Source organism: Dunckerocampus dactyliophorus, chromosome 18 (genome assembly GCF_027744805.1).
Source record: "Dunckerocampus dactyliophorus isolate RoL2022-P2 chromosome 18, RoL_Ddac_1.1, whole genome shotgun sequence".
Lineage (NCBI taxonomy): Eukaryota > Metazoa > Chordata > Actinopteri > Syngnathiformes > Syngnathidae > Dunckerocampus > Dunckerocampus dactyliophorus.
The window spans coordinates 11,363,424-11,380,403 of NC_072836.1; the positions used below are offsets into that span (position 1 = coordinate 11,363,424).

The window sequence follows — 16,980 nt, forward strand, 5'->3', positions numbered from 1 at the left end:
ATAGATGCTCACTGAGCTCACACGAGATGATAAAAGTTTTTATGCAACTTTATAGGCAGATTTTTTTCCAGAACGCTGGTTGCTTTCCAACACATATTTCTATTTATGTCACAAAAACTGCCCAACCAAATCCAAACTTGATGCGTATACTGTGCAGTCTTTTGTTCTATGACAAAAATACCTGTGTGATCACTAAGTATTAGTTTTAATGAGTATTAGATTTGATTTTGTTTTGGTACGGACCAGAACACAGAGCCACAGGTGAGAATGTAGCCTCAGAAGGACTGCAGACAAGAAGAAGAATACCGATCCACTGTCTTAATGCCTTCCTGGAAGTGAAATAATGTTGATCAAAAGACAGGAGAGCAATCAGTGGGCCCACTGCAAGTCATGCTGACACGCAGGGTAATGACATGCAAAGTGGGGGTATGAACACCAGATGACTGCAGTACAACTGTTGGGAATCACGCCCAATCAGACGCCAGGATGCCCTCATCTGTTCTTTCTCACCACGCTTCCCTTTCACTTCCTCCATGCAGTGTCACCACTCGCCAAAGCTTCCCCCCCCGTAAAACTGCCATGGATCAAATGAACCGGAAAACGAATTCATAATCGCATCATAAAAACCAAACATTTTGGTTACCTCGGCTGCATAAGAGTGTCAAAATAATACACAGAGAAAACATAATCAGCTTGGGGTCACTTTTGACGGAAATAATGGAAATAGGAATCCAATAGAAATAGTTTGTAACGTCTGTTTGCTAACTAGTCCCTGTCTTTTGAAAAAAGCATTGCCAAAACCCTCCCACAAAAGGTCCAAAAAAAAGCAAAACAAAAGCCAGTTAATCTTTTTGATGCTCGCTGAACCAAGGTTGTGAGGTACGCGGCGGTTTTGCATGACGGCCGGAAGTTTTGTGCGGCATATTTTCCAAAATGTGGTCGAATTTCTACTTCATACGAGCACGGAGGAAAGGTTCAACTGCTTTGCGAACAGCTGTCAGTGTGATTTCATGCAATGGTTCTCAAACTTTTTCCACAAACTACAATCATTTTTAATTTTTTTTTTGCTACCATTTTTGCCTACCATCAAGGTCACTCGCAACTATTGACTTGTGGCATATGAGGTGACTTAAACATGAACATTTCAGCAAAAGGAAAACTGTATTTGAATTCCATTTCAGCAAATCGTTAATATTAATTACATTTCATATTAATATTTTACATTTCTACTTGGATGAAACTTTGCCGTTCGAGGGTCAATAGATGGAGCCACGTACTGCCAGTGGCACTTATACCACAGTTTGAGCACCAATGATTTAGTGTGCACACATTGTTAAATAACTCCTCTGACTAGTGTCAGTCTGCGTTGCATTCTTATCTTTTGGTACAGCTCTTGGATCAATTACATTGTGCAAGTGTATCGAATGTTGTGGCCTGTGATCATGCATTGTTATGTTGACTAACAAGAAATGCAGCAAGCTAAACAAACACTTTGAATTCTGTTTGCATTAGTATGCAACACATATGCACAATTAAGTAAATATACATCAGACAGCTGTGGCTATTATTGCAAACACTGTATATTGTTACACAAGAGCAATGTGCGGGAAATAAAGGACACAAGTGATGACTTTGCACAGATAATAATAAACCAAAGGGGGGGAAATAAGGAAATAAAACCGTGCACCCCTTGCGTAATTACTAAATGTTATTATTTTAGTCGTTTCTGCTGACCTCTGGCGCCTTCTTGCATCCAGCTAGTTATTAAAGCATTATCGATTAATGGCATGTGTCCAATTATGGAGCAACGGCGGTCATATCAAAAAGTCCTGACCGTGCAAGAATATTCACAAGGAAAAACCAGCACGTCACCGCAGATCGGCATAGAGTAATTGTTGTACTGTTTTGTAAGTGTGGGCATGAATAACAACAAAGCAGGGAAAAAAGCCTTTCATTAGAAGCAGCAGCGTTAAGAAGGAGCAGCTGAATCATTAATAACCATTTATTAGGAGCAAGTACGACTTTGCATGCGGTTTGAAGAGGAAAAACCAAGCGCATGACGGGTAATGGCAGAGGGTCTACGCACACTTCTAAGCAGAGGCTCCATAGAGTGGAACTCCAAGTACTTTTTAAGCACTTTCAAGACACATGTTCACAATTTCCCAGCACCTGAAATTTGTCAGCTACATACTGAAAAAACCAAAGGATGCAGGGGTCTGTTGTGATATTTTTCATTTTGTAACAAACAATCCAATATGCTGAGAACCTACATACAGTATATGTAGGGGGGGAAAAAAAAAAGCCCCTAAGTTACGCCTTTTTGCTCTTTTTTTCTGATTTTCCTTAGTTGTTTTTTTTTTAAGGTGTCTTGTAAATTTCGGGTCAATAAAATATTAACTGGAGGCTGCAAATGGCCCCATGGCCGCATTTTGAACTTCCCTGGCATAGGACTACCGGTACCTCAAAACTCTCCAAATTTTGGGAAAAAAATGTCTCTAAAGTTGAACATGTCAGTATACCATACAAGACCCCCCCCCCCAGTTCAGAGAGGATCAAGCGACTCACTCAAAACTGCCTGTGTTTTGCTTTTTCTTTGGCTTTTTGTGTGACACGAGAGGGAACAGTCTCAAGAAAGAGAATATAAACAGGATGTATAAGAGTCCATCATTATACGTCACTTGTTATCAAAGTTAAGGTCGACCCTGAGACCCGCGAATCACCTTCATATAACACGTTCGAGGGTTTTCAAGAGATTCAAGAGAGTTTTATTGTCATGTGCATGGTAAAACAGCAGTAATACCATGCAATGAAAATCTTATTCTGTTCATTCTCCCAAGAAAAGAAAGAAAACACAAGAAAGAATAAGAACATAAACATAAACACATAAACATATATACCAATAAATTAAGCAACAACAAAAAGAAGAGACATTCATACAAATAAATATACAAATAAATAAGTAATAAATAAATAAAGTGCTATGAGTGTGTGTGTGTGTTGTGTGCGGCGTGTGTGAGTGCTTCGTTGTGAAGCCTGATGGCCTGTGGGTAAAAGCTGTTTGCCAGCCTTGTGTTCCTGGACTTCAAACTCCTGTAGCGTCTGCCTGACGGTAGGAGTGTGAATAATGAGTGTTGTGGATGTGTGCTGTCCTTGATGAGGTTGTGTGTTCTTCGTAGGACTCTAGTTTTATAAATGTCTTGCAGTGAGGGGAGGGCTGCCCCAACAATGTTCTGTGAGGTCTTGATCACCCGCTGGAGTGCCTTCCTATCACGTGTTGTACAGTTACCGTACCAAACAGTGATGGAGGCGGTAAGGACACTTTCGATAGTGCATCTGTAGAAGCAACTCAGGATTGTGGTGGGCATGCCAAATTTCCTCAGTCTTCTCAGGAAGTACAGTCTCCTTTGGGACTTCTTCATAATTTGTTGGGTGTTGTGAGACCAGGTGAGGTCCTCGCTGATGTGTGTGCCAAGGAACTTGAAGGTTTTCACCCTCTCCACCTCAGTCTCATCAATAAACAGGGGTCTATGCGGCTCCTTTTCCCTTGTTCTTGGGTCGATGATCATCTCTTTAGTCTTATCTGTATTGAGAAGGAGATTGTTAGCACGACACCAAGCTATGAGGTCCGCCACCTCTCTTTGTATGATGTTTCAACACCACCAGTGATCAGTCCGATGACTGTAGTGTCATCCGCAAATTTAATGATGCTGGTGTTGTTCTAGGAGGCCACGCAATCGTAGGTGAAGAGCGTGTAGAGGAGCGGACTCAGCACACACCCCTGTGGGGTCCCAGTGCTCACAATTCTTGAGCTGGATGTGCGGTTGTGGACTCTGACTGACTGGGGTCTGCCTGTTAGAAAGTTAAACACCCAGTTACAGAGGGAGGGAGACAGGCCGAGTGTGAGGAGCTTATCTGTGAGTTTGTGGGGGCTGACTGTATTAAAAGCAGAGCTATAGTCTATAAATAGCATTCTGACATATGTGTCCTTGTTCTTGTTTTTATGTGTATTATTAACATGAATTAACTTCTTATTACACTTGTATGACAGTTCGGAATGTTAAGATGTTAGTTAAAACATTGCCTGTAAGGATAATTAACACTTTTATGACATATTATTTGTATTTATTCCTAACAAACAGGAGGTCGCAAAATGGATTGTCTTTGATCTTTTATTGCCTTAAGTTGACCTTCTTTGCCTGGTTGAGTTGGCATTAACCAATTAAGCTGCCAAAAGTAACAACACAATGAATAACTTGTCTCTGTTTAATGGCAGTGTTGTTTAGACTGGAATTACTCCGCTCCTCTGTGCTGAGTTCCAGGAAGTAAACATGTCCAAACAATGCATTCCAAGACAATTCATTTGTTATGCTGAAGCACTACGTCCAGTTGTTATGCTGTGGTGAGTGTTTATCTTTCTCTTAAAGACATACAAATCAATCTCATGACTATTTGTTAGCCATTACACAGCAGATGCTTTGCTATTCACGACATTTATGTGCTTTGTTGGCACGTGCAGCCAGTGTGAACTACAGCAACCAGCCCTCATTTATGCCCTCAGGCAGGCAGCAGCCACTCTGCATAACCATCGACAAGCGCCGGTTACCACAGCAACCAAGAAGACCCAGACTTATTTGTCAGCTTTTGGTTCTTCGACCACACAATTGAACAAAAATAAAACTTGCTCCTTTGGACTGGGGATGCTGATGAAAAGCTCTAAATGATGGGGTGGGATTACCTGCAGAAGAGCAGAAGACAGGAGGACAAAACAACTAAAGCTGTGCGACAGGCTGATATTGAATTTTTGAAAGCAATTGGCTCATTCACATTTTCCACGGTAGCTTTAGAAGTTCACTTTCAATGAATTATTAATGCATCAGGACATGCTATGGATAGAGAGGTGAGTAGAATGTCAAACTGGGTATACATAAAAAAAATTAAATGCAAACTCATTTTATGGCCAATAAGGACACTATATGCTTTTATTTTCCAATATGTGCAAGACAGTAATAGCTTCCTGTAAGCAAGGCAAGTATTATGTATAGATTACATCATGTAGTCGCAAACTAGCCAAGACTGCATCAGCAACACCTCTGCAAATAATCCGCATTTCTAATTAGCGCTGGGTAAAAGCATCGACATTAACATCTGTGGCTGTAGGCACCCTCCTAATGTAGTGCTTTTTTTAGTAGGCGTCCACCAATTCCAATTTTCTGGCCAATGACTGATCAGCCATCTTTAAAAAGCCTACCCTGCAGATTTAGATTTTGGCTGATATATATATATATTTTTTTTTAATAACTGACACACACCTGAACAACACCCATGAAACAATTCTAACTTGTTTTAACTGCACATGAGGTAGTTCTCTCAAATATAAACGAAAAGTTTAGAAAATCGCTGTCCGTCCAACCATCCATTTCCTGTACTGCTCGTCCTCACTAGGGTCGCAGGAAAATTGCTGTCCAAACTACTAAAATGATATCACTGTTACTTTTGTCTTCCCATTTTAAAAACAAACCAACAAAACCTGCACAACAAACCACAGCAAAAGCCACTACATCGATAGGCTTCAAACTGAAAAGCAAAACATTACAGAAACCACAGTGTTAAAAAAGAATGTTCAAAATATAAAACTTTTTAAAGCATTTTAATCCATCCATCCATTTTCTACCGCAATGCGGGTGGCCAGAGCCAATGCCCGCTTATTTTCCGGGTGAGACACCAAAATTCAATTATTACTGAATAATGCGGTACTCTTCCTGGGTCATTGACAGATCAAGAAGTACACTTCCCTGCTTTGGTCAAATAGTCAGATGGCAAAAGGAAGAAAGATGAGGAGTATGGTGCAAAACCAAGCAGCACCAGCAGTCGCGTGAATGGTCAGAGGTACTTTTGTGTATTATTGGTTAGCTTCAGTATAATGTTATGAAAAATACTAAATTCAGAGACTAATTATGTTCTAAAAGTGTTGATCTTGCTTAAAAATACACATTTAGTTGTATTCAATGTTAAAAAAAAAAATCTATGGCTCTCACAGAGGTACATTTTTAAATACGTGGCTTTCATGGCCCTCTTTGCCAAAAAGGTTCCCAACCAGTATGTTTCCGTTAGAGTCGGACTTTCTGGAATAGATTAATGATGCTAACCGAGGTCCCACTGTATAAAACAGACAATAACATTATTTTAGAAAATATTTTCTAAAAAAAAAAAAAAAAAGTGATTGACTGGTTGCAGAGTTATTGATGAACAAAATTGAAGTCACTCCCAAAACTTGGCCACACCCTTATGAATGCACATAAAAAGAGAGGTTGTTTCCTATGATGCTAAGCTGTTGATCAAGCCTGGTCGGCTGTTGCAGAGCGGCCAGCGGTGGCATCTGCGCAGTGAAATATAGTAACGCCAACCACAGGAATGTCCACTGCCACAGCACTCTTGTGAGAGGATCTGCCCTGCATAATTACAGCCTCCGCCACAGTAATTAGGGACTACTTCAACAAGGATGCTGAATTTTCTCCATCTACCCCCCCATTCTTGTCGCCTCCTTCTCTCATCCGCCCCCACGCAGTCATACGAAGCGAGAAAGAGAGAAAAGCAAGGTAATATGCTAAACAAAAAGAGCCTTGCTGACTTCCAATCAAGCTCATAAAAAGAAGCTGTATACAGCGTATAGAAGAGCAGCGTTTGTCCTTCAACAAGCAGGGATGAGTAAAAAGAAGATGAAGAATGTCTCTAGCATCCGCCCCCGGACGTGCAGAGGAGGCGGGTGTGTGTGGAGCAATAGTCCTCGCTCTGTCAAAGAAGGCACTGGGAACAAATGTGCTCTTCCACAAGGCGTTAGGAGAGCTCCTGTGGTGCATAATGCAATCTTTTTGCAGCAGCGGCAGCATCAGGCGCAAACTTGTCCCGACACTTTATCCCACTCTGGCAGGCACATGTTCCGGAGTCATTTTCAACACCATTAAATGTTCCCTAAAGGCGCCTGATGATGTGCTGCTAGGAAACAGGTCAATCAAGTGATACATGGCTGGGCCGAACCTTGGCGGAGGACGGCAGACTCTTTAAAGAAACACAAAAGAGATTGGGGGGGGGGGAAGCAGCAAACAAAGCTAGTTTACACTAAACCAATTACAGCAGCTTCAAGCGCTCGCTTTAAGTGCGTCTCGAGCTGACACAAAAACCTCTATTGGGCGCTCGAGCCGCTCACTCTTGCCAAATGCAAGCCTTTTGGCATGGCGGGCCGATATGACACAAACACGTAAGAATAATGGCGCGTTGTTGCTAAGAGACCACCTGTTCCCATCTCCCACATGAAGCTCCTCTCATAATCGCAACGTTGTCGCTAGTGAACACTTCAAGGGACAGAGAAACCCATGATGGAACCATCTTGCATTCTTCCTTTTTTGCAAGCAGCAGTAGGGACGAGCCTTAAAATCAACGTATACTATTTCTAAGTGCTTGCTGGTCATAAACGCTGTCTGTTGTAGTGCAGTTTAGCAAACTTGAAGCAATGCGGTGCGTCCAACTTTTTCCAGCAAGTACACCCTCAAAAACATTGCAGCTCCCACCATTTTTGCTACCTCCGCTTCCCATCACGGTTTAGCTTGAAAGATGTGGCTTGAACTCGCAGTTCATCGGCTTCTGGCATATGAAGTGAAGTAAACATTTCTCGGATACTAGCGCGCTGGAGGAATACATTATGTGCCGAACATTGCTTATGAATTGACTTTTTGCACATCATTGTGTCTCCCGAGCGTAAGGCAGGCTCTTCTGGTGGCAGTGTGCCAAAGAAGAGGAACGTCAAAGCGAAAATGACCACAAAAAGCTCAGAGGAGAAACGCCCATAAATACTGGCTGCACTTTTGTGGTCTGAACCGCTCGACTGTCGGGACCATCATTAAGTATCAAGATCGTATCTTTGAGGCTGTCAAAGGATCAGCCATGCTAGTGCTTTGGCTGCAAGACCAGAACCAGTACTGCACCCCAGTGAGCCTTATGTTGACTTAGGAGAAGGCTAAGGGCCAGTCCACACGGGATTGTTTTCAGGTGGGAAGTGTTTTGTTGTTTCATCCACACGGCAAAGGCGTTATGGGTGCTATGAAACTGTGTGACAGATTGTCTGAAACCTTGAAAAGATCAATCAATCAGTATTGGACGATTTCCGTGGAAAAGTACTCGATCAATGCCGATCACAAAAGTCACCTGTGGCTCCCTATTGCGGCCTGCAGCGTGTCGACATCCCTGTCTTGGGTAGTATTCCCTATCCCCCTTTCCGTCACACTGTGCAGGCGTGCGGCGGCAACCCCGAACCAACATGTCTGGAACTTACAGTATATGCCTTTTGTGAGAGTGATGTAAAGTTCGCATCAAAAATACGCCACGAAAATGATCTTGCGGGGTATGTTAAATAGCTTTAATTTTAACATGGCATTTGGAGAACAAACACCTGATGGAGTACGGTGATTTGAGTCTCACAGCTAACGCTGGGCAACACTCGCCCGTACGTGTGAGACAGTCGGAAGGCTAAGCCAACAACCCCCCCCCCCCAAATTGTAATTAATCGGACTAGATTAAGAGGCTTTCTCAGCTGTGGTTGCCCTCACCTGGAGCCCATCGACGTGCTACCTGGAAGTCCTGCCAGAGCTCCATCAGACAATGTACTCTCCTAAAGGAGTCTCATCCTCTGTAAGTTTTACGAGTGATGTCGTGAAAAAATAAGTAAAATGTGCTTTTGTCTAAATGAAGGTGATGAAGGTAAGGTTATAGCCAATAGCAGGGGTGCAGCCAGGAAATCTGGGCCCCATGGAATAAAATTATTATTATTATTTTTTTTTTTTTTTAAATCACGTTGGGCCCTCCCTTTTTGGAATAAAAAATTTAAAAAAAAATCACATTGGGCTCACTCTTTTTATTTTTTCATTGTTATTTTTTTGGGAATTTTCCTAACTTCCTCCCCCCCATACGGCGCCCGTGGGGCACCTTTTAATTTCCTTAGTCAGCCATGAAAGCAGACCTACAGCATGAGCTTCGTGTTTTAGGCAAGACAAACATACCAGCTTTGACTTTGCAAAACAGTAATTCACATTTATTCTGATATGGTCGAATAAAAACACTAACTGTTTGTGTTTGCTTCATATAGATTTGGTCCATCTAGGCCAGGGGTCTCAAACTCGCGGCGCGTGGGCCTTTTGGGGCCCGCCAAGCCACATTTTGCGGCCCGCGACTTGACAGGAAAGACTACTGTAAATGCGGCCCGCGAGCGCCAAGTCAGGGGTCTCAAAGTCCTGGCCCGTGGGCCATTTGCGGCCCGCCGAGTCACATTTTTTGCAGCCCGCGACTTGTCTTCAAAGATTACTGTAATGCGTCCTGCGTCCTACTCGTAGGATGCACACATTAGCCTACACTCAACTAAGAGTGAGTGAGTCACTTCAAAAATGTGGTAAAAAAAAATTCCACCCATTTTCTATACCGCTTGTCTTTGTTCGGGTCACGGGTGAGCTGGAGCCTATCCCAGCAAAAATATAAACTGTGAAATGATTGATTGATTTATTTGATTCACCCTATTACTGTATCACGATATTATTGTTATTGTGAGCCATGTATCGCGTGTCGTATCGTGAGGTACCCCGAGATTCCCAGCCCTACTCCTAATACTCGATACGGCCCAGCCTCACTCAGACTCTACCTTCAGCGGCCCCCAGGTAAATTGTGCTCGAGACCCCTAATCTAAGCCCCAACTAATTACTCAGTTAATCAAAACAAGCTTCAGATTCATTGACTAAAAGTAATCGTTAGTTGAAGCCTTAGTTTTTATCACTGCATTTCATGTTCTGTGTACAAATGAGTGCCTTAAATGTTAATTAAGGTAGGAGTTTTTCTGACTTACACTAGAATTTGACTTACATTGTGTAGTAGGACTGGAACTCTGTCCATTTTTTTCAGTTTTTTTTGCTTCAAATTAAAGAAAAGTTCTCAGGTATTGTTGAGCATTAAACGTGGAATCTCGCGGAAATTGACATATTGTGAATGAAATGCTGTCATCGTGAGGGGAAGGAACGTTTGTGTGGCGAGCAATTTCCCATCGCGAACCGCTCAATCGTGGCGAAATCTCATCACCAACACTAGACTGCTCATTCCTGAAGTTGGCGAAAAAAAAACTTTGAAACGCTTCTCTTATGGAGCGTAAATGGAAGCTAGCGGGGTTAGCTTACTTAGTGCGGCTTTGAAACGCTTCTCTTATGGAGCGTAAATGGAAGCTAGCGGGGTTAGCTTACTTAGTGCGGCTTTGAAACGCTTCTCTTATGGAGCATAAATGGAAGATAGCGGGGTTAACTTACTTAGTGCGGCTTTGAAACGCTTCTCTTATGGAGCGTAAATGGAAGCTAGCGGGGTTAGCTTACGTAGTGCGACTTTGAAACGCTTCTCTTATGGAGCATAAATGGAAGATAGCGGGGTTAACTTACTTAGTGCGGCTTTGAAACGCTTCTCTTATGGAGCGTAAATGGAAGCTAGCGGGGTTAGCTTACGTAGTGCGACTTTGAAACGCTTCTCTTATGGAGCGTAAATGGAAGCTAGCGGGGTTAGCTTACTTAGTGCGGCTTTGAAACGCTTCTCTTATGGAGCATAAATGGAAGATAGCGGGGTTAACTTACTTAGTGCGGCTTTGAAACGCTTCTCTTATGGAGCGTAAATGGAAGCTAGCGGGGTTAGCTTACGTAGTGCGACTTTGAAACGCTTCTCTTATGGAGCGTAAATGGAAGCTAGCGGGGTTAGCTTACTTAGTGCGGCTGTGTGTGTGCGGCTTCAGGCTGTATGAGTGTGTTTACACTAGAGATGTGCAGATTGATACTGAATTATCGATACTTCCGATACCTGCTCTTTATGCGCTGTTCTCAAATCAAAATATGGTTCAGTCATTTGAGGTCATGTTTGTCTGAAACGTTTGACTGTTGGAAAAAGGTGACCGATCATAAACGGAGCAATGTGTTAATTGTGAATAAAGTTCTCCTTCATACAATAGTTCTTAATTATTTATTTTAACGCTGTTATTATTTGACTTATTTTCTTTTTTATTGTTTAAAACACAAACGTCACATATTTTACATGATTCTGTCCTGTTTTTTCTGTTGTTGTATGTTAGCTTTACTGTAAATCACCCTGCTGCCTCAATATACTTCAAAATAAAATCACTTAACTATTAAATAATTAGTTTACTGAAATTATTAATTAATTTAGTTAATAAATTAATTAAATGCTACCATATGGTATATATAGGTGAGTTTGCACCAAGCATGGGTACCGGATCGGTATCGCCGATACCAGCCTGAATTTGACCCAGTATCGGATCAAAAACAAAATCACTATTTACACCATGTTGCTTGTTCATGCAAACGAGCGTTTTTCACAATGCCCGCTCACCTTGTGCAGGTTCTGAGTGAAATAAGGATGAGTGGCACGTTTATTCTTGCTCCCAGCTTGTTTAACCATCAACAGACATTCTCAAACACACACACAACACACTTCCGGCCTTCAAAATAAGAGCACTATTCTTCACATACTGTCTAATTGTGTAAAGAAAATAATATCTTACATTAATAATTCAATTGGAATTGCACTTATTCAACGGACATTTTATTTACTGTCACAAAGGTGAACACTATGTTGTTAAAGTAACTAAAAAGGTAAAAACATGATTTTTTTAAAAATGAAAATAGGAAAAGATGGAATTTGAGAAAAAAAAAATTATTTGTGGATTTCATAGTGGCTCAATACAACACTGGGGGCATGGAAATAGCAGTTCAGAACATTCACAGTAATTCTCCCATCCCATTAATAACGATTTTTAAAAAAAATCATTGATTAAGGAAATTGGCGCTCAAATTTGGTTTATAAAACCAACGCAGCAATTTTCTTCTTCTGGACCAATTGAAACTAAAAGCTGCTTTCACATGTTAAAATTCTTAATTGTTGAATAAGGAGGCCGGAGCTACTTTATTTTGGTCGCTGTTGACCGGCAGCTTGAAGTCTCGGGTCATGCTCATCACAAACTCGTGTCCCGTGTTAGAAAAACAGTCACACAAACCCTGAAGAGTCCTAACCTTGACTCTGACCTTTTCTGGTTAAGGAACTGTCTGAAAGCACATCCTTATTCGTTAGCATGCATTTGTCTTCCGTTGGCAACAGCCCACTTGGGAAAATGGTGTCATCTTAAAGTCAACCAGGCTGTGTTGACACGAGGAGTGGCCACATGGGGAAATGAGTCTTGTCCTCGGGGCTGACAGAGACACACCTTGATATTCCCTTACCTGCCTGGGTGTGTTTAAATACCTGCACACTTACACAGCAGGCTAACTAGTGTCTGCTAACTTTGCGGCAGCTGCTTTGTCAACACAATCCTATTCTTTTTCTTCTTCTGGGGCCCGATTAAGCTGTTTGTCCACTTGAAAGCCAGGTCAGCGCTCAGACTTCATCCGCATGCGAGTTAAGAGGCTTGTGCCCTGAGCTCCGCCTCTTCGAGACACCCAGCCAGCTGGTGGAACGTGCACACACGCAAGTTGGCGGTCTGAGGTTGTGTCCACACAAACGTGTATTTTTAACAACCTGTAGTTTGTACTACGCACTGAAGACGGTTATTTCCATGTTCAGTTTGCACGTACAGTTGCGCCTCTTGCAGCACGTCTTCATTCACATCAAATATGAATATGAAGACACCGTTTATCCAACACGTTTAAACCGATATTGCTTATTTAGCCATGACTGTTACACAACACCTCAATTTTGGGCCCTTAAAAGAGTCTCAAAGTGCACCGTAGGCCATAAATCTCTCGTATATGCATCATTTTCAGAGTTGTAACACACTGTTCGTCCTTTTACACACAACACATCAAAGCTGGATGCCGCTGCAACATCCCACAATCATACAGTGGCCGAATATAAGATGCTGTTTATTTGTCTTGTGTACATAAACATGATTGCATCACCAAAAAAAACACAATCATCAGATAGGCTGCATCAACCAATTCACGCTTTGACTCATTTTTACTAAAAGCGGAGTGTGTAAGTCCTGGTTTTCAATAAAGTGAGGCATTGATTAGGTTTTCAAATCAAACATGCGCAAAAGTTGCTAAAAAAGGGTCTCACTTTTAAATTTGTTGCAGGCTTCATATTGTCCTCAAAGCCTCCAGCCACAGCCACTCGGAGGGAGTCTTAAAACAACAGTAAAAGTCTCATAAAAGAACATTTTAGTTTTAATCACGGGTGATCCACTCTTGTAGCTTTTGGCTACACTCAACAGCTTTTAATTACTTGCACGGAAAGACAATATCATTTGGACTAATTTGGATAATGCAACAAGCTCCCCGCGAGCCGTCATTCATTTAGCTGCTGCACATCTCTTTGCAATGAAACTTCGCTGTTCGCTGCTTTCCAAGACCCTCAAACACATTTGAAACACAACAAATTTGATTTTGACACCTTGAATGTAAACCACCTACCAGTCAAAAGTCGCACAAAAACACTCACCGAGCTTCAATCAAAGCTTTAACCTCTTAGCATTGTGGGTTTTATGGCCAAACCAAAAGTCCGAACCAAAGTAAATGCCAGTAAATGAAGTAGCGGCATGGGCTTTGGCTACATTAGGTTGGTTTTTTATTCCCAGCAGTCAGAATAGGAGTTTGAATACACTGAAAAGAAGGGTTTTTTTCAGAAACGGGCCTTCAAAATGACTATCTTGGTGGCATGGACCGGAAAACACAATGGGGTCGCAGCTTGGGTTCTTACCTAATCCCATTTCAAATCTGACCATGATACTTCTATAGTTGGTTCCGAAGATATGCCATTTGGAATATGGGTCAAGTATTTCCTGAATCCACGCAAACAACTCCTGCTACTGCATATTGCCATCTTCCAAGAAGTTATGTCATGATTGTAAAATAAAGACAGAAGAAAATCAAATCAAATCAAAGACGTGCAGGACACATTGTCCTTTGCACCATCACGCAGAAGTTCTAATGTTTCTTTTTGTTTGTTTTAATGGCAAAGCCCGTCCGTCAATCAACTATTATCGGTGCTTTTAACAAATTCGTTTTCTGTTCAATGCGTCCGTCATCATAAAGATTTGATGTATTTGCCGGAGTTTCTTAAGTTGAAGAGTGAAGTTAGAAGACTGGCCGGTACTTTTTTTGCGCACCGAAGTTATTGTGCCACAGCAGACCGGGTCGACTGAGGTGTCGGTTAAAAGCTCACAGTTCATTCGCTAGCGTGAAGTTGCTATTGCATCCATGCTAACCAAATTTACCACCAATAGCGTGGAAAATATGCACATCCGATGAAAATAATGAAAGTGTGCAGCGGCGGTCGGTGTGTGACTTGGTGTGGACTAATTACATTACATTTACTGCAGCACTGCCAGCGTAAGAGGGCCTTATATGTCTGATTTTATGTGCGTTTGGATTACTATGAGACTTCGAAGGTGAACTGCATTCATGTTTATGTTAGACTATAATATCAATATTCAATAATTGTATGCTGGAATGGTTTATATCAGTCCAATCTCAGCCAAATAAGCTTTCCTATAACATATAACGCGCCTAGGAACGCAGCTAGGGGGTCAAATTCCACCTTCGTCATGAAAATAGTACACAGCGAGAAATTGCCGTGTGTGTGTGTGTGTGTGTGTGTGTGTGTGTTTTGCTTGGGCTTCTATGACTTCCAAAAGGACAAAACTCAACATATGGTCTTGAGTACAGGATGGGGATTTGATTCCATTTCCTTGATCGATTTTCGAGAAATGTATGGATTATGGGACAGGGGAATCTCTCTGGAATGTCCTGAACTCCTGTTTCGATGCCACCAGTGGTTGTATTGAGCAGAACAATGCTGCCTGGAGGTGTTGTGCAATAGCTCAACTTCCCATGGCTGATATCATGTTGTTCTTAATTGAGATTGAATCAACAGCGCCTCTGCTGGTTGTTGCAGAGTCTTACGGTTTAGTTAAAATGTGTGTTTTGTTTTGGCTTTACTGGCTTTTTGCAACACTTTCAAAAGAAGGACCAGTCTTAACAAGTACAGATGGGTATTTGATTCATTTGACTAAATTCCCTTGATCTATTACAGAGAAATTTATGGATAACGAGATGGGGTAATCCTCGCATAATGTCCTGAACTCCTGTTTCCATACCACCAGTGTTTTCAGCAGAATAATGCTGCCTGGAGGTGTTGTGCCATCGCTCAAAATTCCCGATCATGTTGTTGTTTTTCACATAGCAAATGAGTCGAGAGAAAGTCAGCAGCACCTCTTCTGGTTGCAGCCAAAAACCACAGTTTAGTTCAACTCGCATGTGTGGGTTTTGCTTTTTCTTTGTTTTTTGTGGCTTTTTCAAAATAATAAACTTGACAGGTACAACTGGGCATTCGACTACATTTCCTTGATTGCTTACAAAGAAATGTATGGATTATGGGCCAAGGGAAACGCTCTCAAAATGTTTCCATGCCAACTGTGGTTGTATTGAGCAGAATAACGCTGCCTGGAGGTGCCTTCTCTTAACTTCCATGGGTGGATAATTACAGTATGTGTGTTCTATCAGGTATTTTTTGGATGGACATGCATCCATTCAATAGCTGCAAAAGTGAAAACAGTACGTGTAGCTTGGTTATTTTATTCAAATACTAAAGCAAACTAAAAAGTGCCTTTCCAGTGTGAACATGCCATGACTTTAAATGCCACTAGGTCAGCTCCCTGTGCTATCTCCAGCTGTCAAAAGGCTGTGTGATATGTTTTAACACAGCATCTGCAACTTTACATTGCATCATCAGTGTTAAAAAAACAAGTTATAGCAGTAAACGCATCAGACTGACGGAAAGGATATAAGCTTCGGGCTTTTTGATCAATTCAGAAGATAGAAATAACCACCCAAGTTCCCTCGTCGCCTTGAAAAAAAGATGCAGGCAGCAGTCCATAAGCTCATCTGACCTCTTTTCTCAAACATGTCTACTCCCTGAAGGACAATACAAGAAGATATGCTCTTGGGATTATTAGTTAGCTTAGTCAGGGGAACTACAGCTGGCAACTTAATACACATCCATAGAATGACTTGTAATGGACTTCCCCCAAAGTATCAATGATGGCTGCGCTATTGTACTAGCAGCCTCTACAAATACACCACATGATGTTGTGACCTTAATAAAAGCCTAAAAGCTTAATTGGATTCTTAAATGAGAACAACTCACATATGAGAAAAAAAAGGAAAAAGTTGCAGAGTAAGGAGAATAAATGTGTATTGTTGCAAAAATAAAGTCGGAATAGGATAACGTCAATGTTGAACTATATTGAGAGAAAAAAAGTGTACAATTTGGCTCCTGCATGTGAACAGCAGCACATTTTATGTCTTTTTTCTGCAATTTAGCTAATGTGAAACTAAATGACTGTATTGAACGGGACCATATTAATGCCAAATTGGCTAAAAATGGTTACATTTTGCTCATCAGCGGAGTAAAATTGCAGTGCATCATTTTGGGAGAGGTTTCTAAAATCTTTGGGCGCTGGTTGCCTTTTTAGCTACATGGAAAGGGCCAAAACGGAGTATCAAGGTCCCATTTTCATGCAGCTTTTGCATTTGGTTCTTCCAATATTGTGTCTTGGGTGTAGTGCGCAACTATATTCCTTTGTTAATCCTTTTCTCCTCTCATGATAGCATGATAAGCTCCCACAAGCTTTTCTGCAGAACAGGTTTGAGTGTTGAAATGGGCCTTGGGGCAAATGTTTACTTGTTGCAACAGAGAAGAGGAGAAGAGGCCCAGCCTTCACTGAGTCAAACACTAACCAACTCCTGGAATGAGCTCATTTGAAAACACCTTGATATCCAAGGTAATTACAAGCAGTGTTAAGTGTAGTGCACAGCTTTGCACTTTTGTTGGTGGACAGGTGGGAACAGGCTAAGTGGATTGAGAGTGGAAACAGGGTCTTAATTGTCAAATGGAACCTGA

General features: G+C 41.6%; 1 protein-coding gene across 7 annotated transcripts in view; it reads right to left on the bottom strand.

The window, feature by feature from the left end:
- Positions 1-16,980, bottom strand: part of LOC129171149 (brain-specific angiogenesis inhibitor 1-associated protein 2-like) — an 82,249-nt gene that overhangs the window by 64,794 nt on the left and 475 nt on the right. The gene's annotated exons all lie outside the window — the stretch shown is intronic.